General features: G+C 34.3%; 1 pseudogene; it reads right to left on the reverse strand.

Annotated features, from left to right (window-relative positions):
* Positions 1 to 9,709: 9,709 nt before the first annotated feature.
* On the reverse strand, positions 9,710 to 12,236 carry LOC146913366 (uncharacterized; annotated as a pseudogene).
* Positions 12,237 to 14,823: the final 2,587 nt, after the last annotated feature.

A 14,823-nucleotide genomic window follows, 5' to 3' on the forward strand; every position in this document is an offset into this window, starting at 1 on the left:
AGTTGTTTGTTGATTGGTCTCGGCCTAATTGATGAAGAAAGTGTGCAAGGAGTGGTGAAATTATTATCGTACCTTGAACTTGAGTCACATTTTTATAGTCGAAGACATTGTAATCGTCCTCTAGAAACCCTATACAAAGTGCGTGAAGCAGTTAGAGATCAATTGAACGACCACAATGTGGTGAGGAATGCTCCTATGCGGTGAGACATACACGAGGTCCGCTATGGAGTTATGCTCTACACAAATTCCCTATTAATGGAGTACTATTATTAGATCAACAAAGTAGGCTTCTGTCTAATCTGAAATATATACTAAATACAATAGTTGTTTGGATCAACAAAAATTAATGTTTTTGATTAATTGAATCATCACATACATCAACTTTTTTGCTCAATTTGGAGAGGCTATTTAGATAACCCTAAGTTGACTAAAATCTCTTATCTATTTTCATCTCTTTTCAAAATTAATCATACTTTCAAAATATCTAAAATATCGCAAATGAGCCAAAAATACAAAGGGACCCATACTGAACTGTCCCACATTTTTTGTTTATACCTAAGTTGGTTCCAGATACTTGAAGTGGAAACTCCCAATGTCCCCACTTTCACATGCTCAACAACACTATCCGATGAACAATTATTTTGCAAATACGAGACTCAAACCTAAAGAGAACCACCATGAATTTAATTGAACAAACTTTCATACAAGTTGGAGGTTAGGTAACAACACAAATCGTGGCCTACACACCAAGTTATTCACAATCTCTATAATACTTTTTTTGGACAAATCTAGCTTTATTTTCTTATTTATATAAGCAACTTGATATATTTTTTTCTTTGATTCTTTATTTATGGTTTTAGTAGAACAAAACATTAGATAAACTTATTTTATGAACGCAATTAAGTAGACCAATGAATCGAGATGTTTTTAAGATTTATTGAACTGATTGACATCTTTCAAAAAATATTTTTCATATACACTAAGCGAAAATTGAACTAATATGACAAACATCGAGCACAAGATGAGCCCGGTGTGCGAAGAACAAGTATAGTAATGGATTCGGCGTTACAAGATTCGAGTAAAACTGAAAAAAAAATCTACGAAACAACTCACAAGTCTAAGCAACTGCCAAGACTCCAACTGAAAAATCGACAGTTAACTTTTTCTAAAATCGGTGATTCAAATTTCAACCTCAATATATTAGTTTGAAAAAAAATTGTTTTAAAATATGAATAATCTGATTTCGATCCAACAATCATTGAAGTGTTTTTGCGTAAATGCGAGAGATTGGAAAGTTCTAGCAATCCAAATTCAAATACCTAGATATTTTAGGTGAGTTCGATTCACTCAAGACTCCATCTATTTCATGGGCAAGGTTCCCTCTCCAACTTCAGCCCATGTGTTCATGATTCACCCACCATGCCTTGATGTATTTTATGTCTTCAAGGTGGAACTGCAAGCACCCACTCCATAAAGTTTATAAATTATCTTATAAATTGATGAATGCAAAACATTTTTACTTAAATCTCCACCAATATATATATATATATATAGTGTGAGATGTACTTAGATGTATGTGCAATTTTTTTTTTAATATACACAGATGAATTCATTGAGATACGGTCTTTTCAAACATTTTGTTTTAAGAATCAGACAAAATTATATTAAATAAAAGAAAATATGTATTTTAAAATACCCTTCATGAAAAATTATTTAATAGAAATAAAATAAATCACTAGAAAATAAAAATTACACTATAGACATTGAAATTGTTCTAAAAGTTATTAGAAAATAAAGTTATCTAAATCGGAATAATATTGAAACTATATACACGCTCCGGCCACTATTATACTCCCTCCGTTTCAAAATGAGTGTCGCTTTAGCAAAAAAAAATTGTTTCAAAATGAGTGTCGCTTTCAGTTTCCAACGCAATAATAACTTTTTTTTTTCAATTGTACCCTCCAATTAATACTCTGCACACTACTTCCAAAGTATTACTTTTAAAACTAACCAATAGTTAATAAGGATAATTTGGTAAAATAACCAATCTCTTTCTCTTAATCATTGTATTTCTTAATATGTGTGTAAACACCTAAAACGACACTCATTTTGAAACGGATGGAGTATTTGTCAAAAAAAATTAATGTATACTACTAGTCTACTATCAGTACAGTAGAGTATGTCTTATGTGATGTGAGACCAAAAAATCTCTCAAAAAATATCAAAACTGGGACAAACTTGCCGACCATTGATACATGCTTCCAAACTGTCCATCAATTAGTTATTATGATATTTAATTCTTTAGACGTCTCAATTATTATTGTCATCAAAGTCAAATCATTAGTTAATTTTAATGCTAATTTCATTTTATTTAATAAGGACAATTTGTAGTTAGAAGTTATTCCATGACACACTAAAACTAAAAATATTCTAACCACAAACGCGTCTCCATTTTCCATGCATCGATATCTGAATATTAGAAAAATATGATGATTTAAAATTCAAGGCTAATGTTAACTTGTGTCCTCAAGACACATGTTAAGATACTCATTATAGAAATACACATATCAAAAGGCGTGCATTCAACTTCTTAAAAGTTGTTATATTCTGTTTTCCAATGCAAAATTGCTTTATTTAGGTTGCTTAACATATGCCCTAAAGACACAAGTTAACATGACCCAAGATTCAAATATATAATTGAATAGATAATGAAGCAAGAAATATTTAAAGGGTTGACAAAGAAAGGCGGAAGATGGAATAAATTGTTATTAACGGCGAAAGAGACATATACTCAACCTTTTCTAAGGCTTTGTTTGGATGAGAGAAGAAAGAGGAAGGATAGATTGTATGAGGAAAGATTGATGAAGGAATGAAATTGAGTAGAAAGTGTGTGGAAAGTGTGATGATTTTTTAGTTGTTTGGTATTAGTGAAAGTGAAAAGAAAATGAGAGGAAAGAAAGTTATGGTTTTATTAAATGACATAAAGGCCCTTATATTAAAAATTAGTATTAAAAAGTAGAATAAAAAAATAAAAATTATGTCATTTAAAAAAAAAAATTGACAACAGTGTGAAGCATATATATATATATATATATATATATATATATATATATATATATATATATATATATATATATATATATATATATATATGAAAGCTTGAAGCCATGTCACGTGGGAAGCAAAAAATGATGTAAGGTACACATGTAATAAAAAATAGTCTTCAATGATAAGGGTTATTTTGTAAATTTGAGGAAGTGAATATGGCACCCAGGCTTTCTTCGCAGATCAGGGGGGAAAGGTTTTGGACGCGGGACCCACCAAATAACAACTTTCTTTCCTTGCTGAGAATGCAACCAAAGGATGGAAAGATTATCAATCCATCTACTTTCTATCCTTTCATCAATCTTTCCTTATCCTATCACCCAAAACAAACAGCCCCTTAGTGAACTTGAATGCTAAATTAGTGTACTAGTGTAAACTTTGTGATGTGAAGTTACGTGTGTACATTAAAGTGGCCTGCTTAATGCATTTATTATTGACAAATTCAATTTAATCCAGTTAATAAGTACTCCCTCCAGTCACATTTATAAGCAAAAAAATCACTTTTTAAGTTCATTCAACATCTAATATATTTGGTAATATAGATCAAATACATTAGATGTTGAGTGAACCTAAACAATGGTTTTTTTTTTTTATAAATGTGACCAGAGGAAGTATCCTTAAAGACAAATTGTTTAAAAGAACCTTAATACTCCATCCGTTTCAAAATATAAGCAAAATTCATTTTTTAGGTTCATTTATTTAATGATGTATGTGGTCCATATTATGAACCACATACATCATTAAATGAATGAACCTAAAAAGTGAATTTTGCTTATATTTTGAAACGGAGGGAGTATAATTTATGTATCGAACAATTTTAAGTTATCAAGAATCATTTTCTCCAACCAAGTTGCTTGGGCTCCAGTGGCAAGGAGCTCCTGCCAAGGACGTATCCGGGGAATACCGGGTTCGATTCCCAGAGGGAACAACGTTTGGCCAGTGCGCATGCCTCTACGCTACGCATGAACCAGATTAGTCGCCCACCTTTGGTGGGTCGGAAACCGGTGCGAAAGCCAAAAAAAAAAGAATCATTTTCTCCAGAAATTAAAGCGATATCATAAAGCTATGAAGTACATACACTCATTTGATTAAGTTTATCGTGGTGTCAAACACGCGTCGATGTACGACACTAACACGACACCACCACCTATGATTACACTGATTTATATTGTTTTCATAAATTATTGATATCGACGTATCGATCTCCGTATCGTGTCTGATGTCCATGTTTGTGTTGGTGAGTAGACCACATATGTTAGTCTAAGAGCGAAGGTAGACTATATACTTCTGGAGTTCGGTAGCCCTAATTATATAACTAACGGTAAAAGCTTCTAACCACCTCTAATTATCATATGAGTTGGCACATGCCTAGGTGGCAGAATGTTGCGTTGGCATAAGATCGGGTTCATTAGATACACAAGTGGCTGAAGTTAATCAATGTGAAGATCAATGAGCAAATAGAGAGGTTACTAAGTTTACAAGTGGTTCCTTAAAAAAAAAAAAAATTACAAGTGGCTTACAAAGATTTTATACTAAGCTTTTATAAAAGACCAAGAAACAATATTATAAATCAGATATATTTTTTTTTGAACAAGTCAAAATGGAATATATTAAAACACCATAGATGATTCATCTCGCACAAGATGTGCAAAAGAGAACCACCCACCAAAAAAAAACACAGCTAATTGTCTGGTGCCATAAAAGAGCACTCCTGAAGAAAAACAAAACAAAACAAAGCTACAATAAAACACCCATACAAGATAAAGGGTGCCGCCACCAGTCATGGTAACTGAAAGCGTAAGTAGGCATGTTTGCCTTTAGCCAAGAAAAAGACATCAATTTAACATTATCTACTAGATGATCCAAGGTGTCAATCTTCTGGTTAAAAATTTTGTTGTTTCTTTCCTTCCAAATAACCCAGATAATAGCCATCCAGATTACCGTCAGAAAAGAGTGAGTAGCATGCGGGAACCCCGCCAAATGACAAAACTGATGGAGATGATCGGTGGTGGACGCCGAAGCAATAAAAGAGATGCCTAGCCACTGAAAGATGCGATGTCACACCGAACCAAAATGTGGACAATGAAATAGGAGATGATCCACAGTCTCGGAAGAACCACAACCGGTAGTATAAATATAATAAGTGGTTTTTTGTCTTATAACAATGACTTAAGGGAGTAAATATGTAATTTCACTCAATAATTAGTATAAAACTATGTTTATATTTTATTATATATATCAATTAAAAATATATTAAATATGTTGTTTTAGTACTTAAAAAATAAAACTTAAACCAAAAAGTAAACAAATAATTACATGTCAAAGACCAAAATGCAATTGAATGAGATGATAAGGAATCTCTTCCAGTTTAACGAGATGTATTGAGTTCGAATTCAGTCATGGAAATGCAACAATGTTAAATCTCATCATGGAGATCTGTTACCTGATGCAGTCATATCTACATTATTTAAAACAAGAATTTATATTCTTTGACAAAAATATTTACATTAGAAATAAAATAAGGAATCATATCCATTTATTTAAAACAAGGATTATATTTATAATCTAAATATAATTATGAAATAAAATGAATAATATTTATATTTTGAGGTTGGTTATTATGCACTCACAGTGTAAAACTTTTCACATACGTGGATCCAATCAATACATACTACAATGTCATTTTTTTAGGTACCATTATGCAACTTTGTATGTTAGTTTTTCAAATATCACAAACAAATGTATAACGGCCTTATATACAAATCAAATCCTAATATTTTAGTTATTATAATTTTTAATTGTGTTAAAATTAAAAAGATTTTTTTCGTCCCAACAAAATGAGAATATTTTCATGCACAGTTTTTGTCCTTCATAAAGTCAAAATGTTTATTTATCCTTACACTCTTCAATTTTTGAATGAATTTTTGCAAAAATATTTAGAGAATTTTGAAAAGTTTATTTACTAAAATTTATAATCATTTAACATGGTATGAATTAAACATAAATTTTTTAAACAATAAAAGTTCAAGGTAAAAGTAAACAAAATCAGAATCAAAAAATCAAATTTTGAGCTTGTTTTTTGTATAGAAATTTTTATAAGTTCTAAACATGTCATGTCAGATGTAAAATAATTCAAGAAAACATTTTTACCAAAAAGAGTCACTAAAACTATGTGCAAGAAATTTTACGAGGACTAAAACAACAATAAAAATTAAATACAGAATAGACTTAAAAAAACCCTATTTTGAGCAAAAAAAAATTGAGAGGTACAACATGATAATGACACCCGTATTTCTCGTTTCTTTACTAACCAGTGAAGGCTTAAGAATAATTTTTTTTGTTTGACAATACTCTCTCCTCTAACCTTCAGGAGATCCGCCGCCGTCACTGTAACATCCCAGACTGCTTTCAGGATTGCCGACTAACCCCACAAACCAACACGAAACATCCCAGACTGCTTTCAGGATTGCCGACTAACCCCACAAACCAACACGAGTCTTTTCAGCATGCTTTGTCCTCACTCACATGCTTACCGGGAAACTTCCCGGTAGGTCACCCATCCTAGTACTACTCCAAGCCAAGCACGCTTAACTGTGGAGTTCCTATGGATTGAGCTACCGAAAAGAAGATGCATCTTGTTGATATGGGTAGTACCTAACAATTCTTATAAGCCTTCCTTCAACCATGTAGTCCCATACCTACACGGCCTCCGGATCCCTCTCATTCCGATGTGATTCGGTTCCTCTTACTAACGATAGTACCTGTAACAGTCCGGTGGTCCGACTCATCCCGCTTAAGTCCGGGGCCGGCCTGGCTCCGCCACTGTTACTGTACCACGTTGTGGGTGTTACATGCCTACCAGCTTCCGCCTGGTTCGTCCCCGAACCACACCGTACTGGGAGAGGTCTGCTCTGATACGTAACAGTCCGGTGGTCCGACTCATCCCACTTAAGTCCGGGGCCGGCCTGGCTCCGCCACTGTTACTGTACCACATTGTGGGTGTTACATGCCTACCAGCTTCCGCCTGGTTCGTCCCCGAACCACACCGTACTGGGAGAGGTCTGCTCTGATACCAAGTGTAACATCCCAGACTGCTTTCAGGATTGCCGACTAACCCCACAAACCAACACGAGTCTTTTCAGCATGCTTTGTCCTCACTCACATGCTTGCCGGGAAACTTCCCGGTAGGTCACCCATCCTAGTACTACTCCAAGCCAAGCACGCTTAACTGTGGAGTTCCTATGGATTAAGCTACCGAAAAGAAGATGCATATTGTTGATATGGGTAGTACCTAACAATTCTTATAAGCCTTCCTTCAATCATGTAGTCCCATACCTACACGGCCTCCGGATCCCTCTCATTCCGATGTGATTCGGTTCCTCTTACTAACGATAGTACCTGTAACAGTCCGGTGGTCCGACTCATCCCGCTTAAGTCCGGGGCCGGCCTGGCTCCGCCACTGTTATTGTACCACGTTGTGGGTGTTACAGTCACCCTCCTTCAAATTCAAACCCCTATTCACAAGATGTAGAATTCTTGGTGGTGGTCATGCGATGATGCCATGTTGTGATGCGTTTTTCTGCGTCTTGCATCCGCATCACCTTGTTAGGATTGCTCACGGTGGCCGCCGCACCGGTGAGTGTTTCCTGGTGGCTGTTCTCGGTTCGTCGGCTCTTTTTCTCGTCTCCTTTCGGCGGCCATCGTTATCTCTGTTTAATCCTCAATCGTCGCTTTTCCTTTTGGTTACGCCGCCTTCAAGGAACAGAGAGGTTTACGGTTGGGTACCCAGTACTGGATTTAAGTGCTTCGGTGCCTATGTTGTTCTGATCTGTTTGTTTTAGTTTCAACTTGGTGGTTGTTTGTTGGTTGTGTTTTTCGGTAGTGGGGTGTTTGGGTGTACCTGGATGTTTGTTCGCGTGGTGTATGGTTTGGAGTTTTCTAGTTTCCTCTCTGGATCTGTTTTCGTATGTTTTTTGTCCGGCTTCGTCTTCATTTGGTCTGATACGCTCCATATCTATATGGTTCGTTTTTAGCGTCAACTTGCAGTCGCGGTTGGCTGCTGCACCAAAGACCTCCTCCGTTTGGTTGAGAAAAATGGCTGTGACAGGGTGATGGTTTTTGTAGTGATGAAGAGGTGGTGTTACGCGGTGTTTGGGTGGTTTTGTGGTGGCAAAGGGGTGGTGATTTCTGTGGTGGTGAGGAGGTGGTGGAGTGTGGTGTTTAGGTGGTTTTTTGGTGGTGATTGAGTGGAGGTTGTGTGATGGTGATATGGTGGTGAAAGGCAGCTATTTTGTGTTGGTGTTATGGTGGTGAAAGGTAAGGATTTTTGGTTGTGTTGGTTTGTGGTGGTTTCTATGGTGGTGTTGAAACTGGGTCTTTTGTGTTGGTGCTCGTGGTGGCTGGTGCTGGTTTTTGTGGTGGTGCTTTGGTGGTGGTTATGTTTTTGGTGGTTTTCAAATACTTAGACGGTGTTGGTTGTTTCAAGAATTGAATTGTTCATTGTGGTTTTGGGGGGTGGTGTGTTTTCTAGGTGGTGATTTACCTGTGTTTAACTGCGCCTTGCAAAAGAGAAGAAAAGTGTGGTTATACGGGTTTTTGGTAGGTTTGTTGGTTATTTTAGAGGGGTTTTGCAACGGTTTGGCACAAGATTTGTTTCTGCTATTGCGCGGGCGTTTAAAATTTGGTTTTTGGAGATGACTTTCTGGTTTTGGTGTTTAGTTTTTGTTGGTTTCGGGGGACCTTAGTGGAGGGTGTTTTTGGTTTGTTTGTAGAAGTTTGTATTTGATGTATGGGTGTTCCGCATATATACGGCACACTTTTCCTTTGTATGTTACTATTTAAGTCTCCTAGCCAAGCATTCCTTGTGCCTGCTAGGATTCTTTGCGTTTTGAACAAATTTCATTTTAGCTTCTTCAAAAAAAAAATGATAATGACACCCGTTGGAATAAAATCACAGTCACTTTGGGATTTATTTTAATTTTTGTCATAAAAAACAATAGACCAAATATAATAAAGAATCCGAACAAAAATGACATCATCAATTGAGAGAATACAAAAATGTTTGAAATTGGGGACAACAAAGCTTTATGTGTACATAAAGACATACACAAATGATAGAGAACCGATGAAGGACCAACTTTACAATATTTTGCAAGCTCAAATTTGTGCAAATGGATAAAAAAAATTCTGAGGTTTCAAGAAGTTGGATTTTTCATTTGAAATGATGTCAAAATTGAGAATGAACCTATCTATTTATAAGAAGTTCAGAGTAATCATCTTTTTTATGATAGGCGAAAAGACACGTGTTGATGAGATGATTTAATAGATAAGAATTTGTGTATTATGTATTATTTTTAAAATCCAGTCAAAAAGAGAATATTTTTTTTTTTAGGAAAAAAGAGGTGCAGATTGTGAACCAACTGCAACACCCTAGTAATATGTAGATAAAAAGAAACAAAAGCAAAAGGAGAAGGGGGACATAGACCAAAACCTTCTCAAACAAGGAAAAAGCAAAAACAAGAAAAAGAAAGCAAAAAATAAGTAAAAAGCAACCAACAAACCAAGTGATAGGAAGGAAAGAACGAAATCACTGATAGAACTCAAGTCAATTAGGAGGTCTTCCCTTAGAACGAGTGTTATGAACCTGAAAACCTTTATGCACCTTCTTCTTCTTACTCTTAGACACCTCAATAAATGAGTCTTCTCTAGCAAGAGAGCGGTTCTTCAAGTAGTTGATAGCTACCTCTCTTTCTCCCTCATCAGTATAAACCCGATGCTCACTTGCACAAGCATCATTGTCTTTCAAATATGGCCGCAAAATCTCGAAGTCAAGAGCGATGTTATGATTTAAAACATCTTTAGTAACCATGACATTGGAAGAACTCAAACCATACCAACACGGGGGATCTTGAATATAATCCAAGTCTGTGATAGCGTCACTCCAAGGACCAACAATGCGCATATCAGGAAATTCGTTGCTCTGTTTGTCTTCACTTTGTGTTTCATTAATCAGTTCTGCTTCAACATGTGCTGATAGAACCTGAACTGTCACAGCGGAAGGGCTATAAAATAGTTCTTCCTCAGGGTTTATAACATCAACCACAAATACATCAGTTGTTACTTCCTTAGATCTCATTATGTCGAGAATAATAGGATCTTCGTCCGCCACAATTTTCCTATGGTCTTGCACTTGAACATGCCTTTTAGGAACATTCTTAACAAGATTATCTTTAGTGGTCACCTTTTCACGAGCAATTCTGTTGGCAGGATCTTTTTTTACAATGATCCGATGAATGACCAATAGAATTACAAGTGAAACAAAAGTATGGAGGGTGTTCATACTCAATCTCAATGTCAAAGGCAAAATTATCTCTTTCAACACACAGATTATCCAAAATAAATTCAGCAAAATTAATATCTACTATAACACGAGCATAATGACCAAATGCGTTGTTCCTAGTATTCTCATCAAAAAGAGAATTTAAAATGAGTAATTTTAACAAAAACTATTTCAATTAATATTGTACATCAATATAAAATAAAATTAATAAACAATAAATACATGTTCTCATTAATATATTTTTTTAAGAAATCAATATGATATATATAACGAACAACGGACTATCTTTCCGGCACAAGATGTACCACAGAAGATACTCGAAAATTACAACAAACGTTCAGCAAAAAGAATAAAAAATAGCCGATAATCGCACATAAGAAAGGATTTTGGCATCTATTATGAAAGTTATATGGAAAGACAACAAATTTAGCTTTAAACCACCACAAGGAGAGAAGCTTAAAATTCTTCAGAAGCTGAGCAGGTGAATTCACTTGACCAGGGAATAATCTGTCATTTCTTTCCTTCCATATCACCCACGAGCTAGCAAACCTGGTCAACTGCATGAGAGAGCATCTTGAATTTGCAAAACCTGAAGAGGTATCAAACTGATAAAAATTATCCAGAATGTTAAATGGATCCACCGAATAAACACCAAGCCAATGCCGAACATGCTGCCAAATCTGACAAAAAAGACGACGTAGTAAAAACAAATGGGACTCTGATTTCTGTTGACCTCAACCACTAACACACAGCTAAGCCTCATGAGGAACAATGCCTCTACGAAACATGTTTATCTTAGAAGGCAATATATTCCGAAAAAAGACGCAAAGCAAACACCGAGACCTTCAACGGGACATCCTTCCTCCATAAGAGTGTCGCAGACGTCCTGGCAGTGAGCGTGCAATAGGACCCACTGATTGTATACCCCGCAACAGGATCATGAGTCCACCTCCATACATCTTTAGTATCAACCTACAACATAACTGTTAGCAAAAAAATCCTACACTCCTCTACCATATCCTCCACCCACACCCATAACCTCCTCCGCCAATTCCAAGCCTCCCCTCCTGCATCCCACCCCCAAGCAAACATTTGTGCCACAATAGCCATTTCATTTTATGATAAATCATACAAACGACACAAAGAGGGACATCACCAACCCACCAATCCAACCAAAAAAGAGTACTAGCACTGTTACCGATATTTAGATGTAAATTGTCAGGAAACCAACTACCCAACATTGAACCACCACCATCACAGATGTTAGCCATCTCCCTCCACCACACCGACCCCTCCCGACCACTAGCCTGCAACCGCCCCCTAGACCGTATCTAGCAGCAAAAATTCTAAACCACCCTCTCTATCCACCACCATCCTCCTACACCATTTGTCTAACAACACCAAATTAAACTCCCTAAATCTCCTTACCCGCAAGCCACCAACCTCCTTATCCAAACAGATGGACTCTCAATCAGTCCAAGTAATTTTCCTATTATCCTCACACGAACAAAATAGATTAAAAGAGATTCAATAGAGACGATGATACCTGAAGGAGTTTAGAAGAAAGAAAGAGCATAAACTGGAATCGAAGTCAGGACAGACTTAAGAAGAACAAGACGCCACCAAACGAAAGATGTCTGCTTTTCCAACCGGACATGCGAGACTTAATACGATTAACAACAGAGTCCCAATAATTCAACCGACGAGGATTGCCACCAACTGGAAGGACCATGTACAAAATAGGCAAACTTCCAACACCAACAAGCTTCAAGTAACCACGACCGAAAAACATTAACACCAACAAGCTCACTTTTGTGAAAATTCACTTTTAAACCCGACATAGCCGCAAAAAGATGAAGAAAGGCTCGCATGGCCCGGACATTTGCTCAACTCTTTTCTTGTTATCAATAATTTATGTATTTTTTCCTTTATGCTATGCGATCAAATCATAAAGTTTTAGGTCATGTCTTTAGTTGGTAGAAATTTTAATATGGTTAAAGCTTAAATTTATGTAATATATTTTATTCTATATATCAATTGAAAATATATTAATTATGTTTTTTTTATTAATTACAAATAAAAAAACTTAATCCAAGAAGTAAAAAATAAATTGCATGACAAAAAAAATCCAAGAGCATAGAATGAGATTGTGAGAGTTCTTTTTAAGCTTTATCAGAGATCATGTGTTTGAATTTGGTGTTAAAATTTTTAAGGGAGATTGTTTCCACCCAATGCATTCCTACCCGGCTCGAATGTTTAGTTACTAATTTTTATTTTATTCTTCTTGTAAGTCCTAAAATACTTTCATGCACGCGGTTTATGTTCCTTCTAAAGTCAAATTTGTTTAATTAACCTTACACTCTTCAATTTTTTAATTAATTTTCGTAAATATGTTTAGAAGATTATAAAATTTGATTTACTAATATTTGTAATCTCTTAATATGACATGAATTAAACATGAATTTTTTAAATCTCAAAAGTTCAAGATAAAAGTATACAAAATCAGAAAATAGAAATCAAATTTTAAGCTTGTTTTTTGTGTAGAATTTTTTTATAATGTTCTAAACATATATGGAGTTAAATAATTAATACATTTTTACGATAAATTAGGGACTTATACTACGTGCAGGAATTTTTTTGGTGACTAAAAAGAATAAAAATAAAATACATAATATACTTTTTTTAAAGAAAAATACATAACATACTTAATGGGCTATACGTTGTAGGTTATAAAAACATATTTAACCAATAAAATTATCAATAAAAGCAACACTAATTGTCAATTTACAACTATAATATATGAGATTTGAACTATTTACAAAGATATTACAAATACAAGAAGAAAATAGTTAAACGGAATGAACATCCAAGGTACATTTTTCCTTTTGTTATGAAGGGGTACATTGTGGATCCTTTCAAGATGATTTTGGTTATCTTTCTTTTTGTGCTCTAAATTAGCATTCATGAAGCAACACAAATGCTCAATTTCCAACTATAATATATGAGATTTCAACTATTTACCAAGATGTTACAAATACAATAAGAAAATAGTTAAACGGAATGAACATCCAAGGTACATTTTTACTTTTGTTATGAAGTGGTACATTGTGGATCCTTTCAAGATGATTTTGGTTATTTTTCTTTCTTTTTGTGCTCTAAATAAGCATTCATGGATACACGAGCTCAAGAATGATTTGAACTAGTTGATAGCATTTCTTCTCCAAAAGATATTATCAATGGTTGATTCATCAATGTTCCGTCATATGTGAAGAAATATCACAAAAGAGAGAGGAACAACACAATAATGAGATGCCGTCGGAAGAGTTGACCCAAGTACTACACTGACATATTTTATAATAAGTAGTTTTAACAACCCATATTTAATCAAAGAAATCACACTCGTAGTATTGGGATTTTTTTTAATCTTTGTTATAATCAACAATAGACCCAATAAAACAAAGAATACAAACAAATATGACATCATTAATGACTTCCAATGTATCATCCCTATAAAAATGATGCAAAAATTCAGGAGTTTTTCTCCCATGGCAATGGATCCAGGGAGACAAAATGGCAATGCTATAGTCCTATAGATGATTAAGAGAATAAACAAAATAAAAAAAAATGTTTGAAATTATGAATAATAGATAATAAAGAAGCTTTAAATGTACATAAAGACATAGACAAATGAGGGAATTAGTGAAGCAACAATCTCACAATTTTTTGCAAGATCAAATTTGTGCAAATAGATAAATATTTAAAGGTTTGAAGAAATTGGATTTGTAATTATATGTGGTGTTAAAGATGAGAATGAACTCATATATTTATAACGAGTTCAAAGTTATCTTTATCTGATAGAGAAAAGGACACGTGTTGGTGAGGTGTCTCAATAGATAAGAATTTGTGTATTATGTATAATAAAGTAAAATAATAAAGTTTGTAATTTCGGTCAAAAAGATAATTTAAAATGACTAATTATAAATAAATGAAAAGTTTCAATTAATATTTTACATAAATATAAAATAAAATAATTAATAATGAATACTTGTTCTCATGGATCTTGTCATCAAAAATTATATTTTTATTTATTTTATTCTCTATACTAAGTATGTGATCACATCTTAAATTTTTTAGTCATATCTTTTAATTGGTAGAAATTTTAGTATGGTCAAAGCTTAATTTTTCTTATATCTTCAATTAGTATAAAATTATATTTTTATTTATTTTATCCTCTATACTAAGAATGTGATCATATCTTAAATTTTTTGGCCATATCTTTTAATTGTTAGAAATTTTAATATGGTCAAAGCTTAATTTTTTTTTATATCTTTAATTAGTATAAAATTATGTTTCAATTTTATCTATATACTTTGTCGCGT

The sequence above is a fragment of the Medicago sativa genome, chromosome 6 (genome assembly GCF_051527215.1).
Source record: "Medicago sativa cultivar Bolivia chromosome 6, Bolivia_mono, whole genome shotgun sequence".
NCBI lineage: Eukaryota > Viridiplantae > Streptophyta > Magnoliopsida > Fabales > Fabaceae > Medicago > Medicago sativa.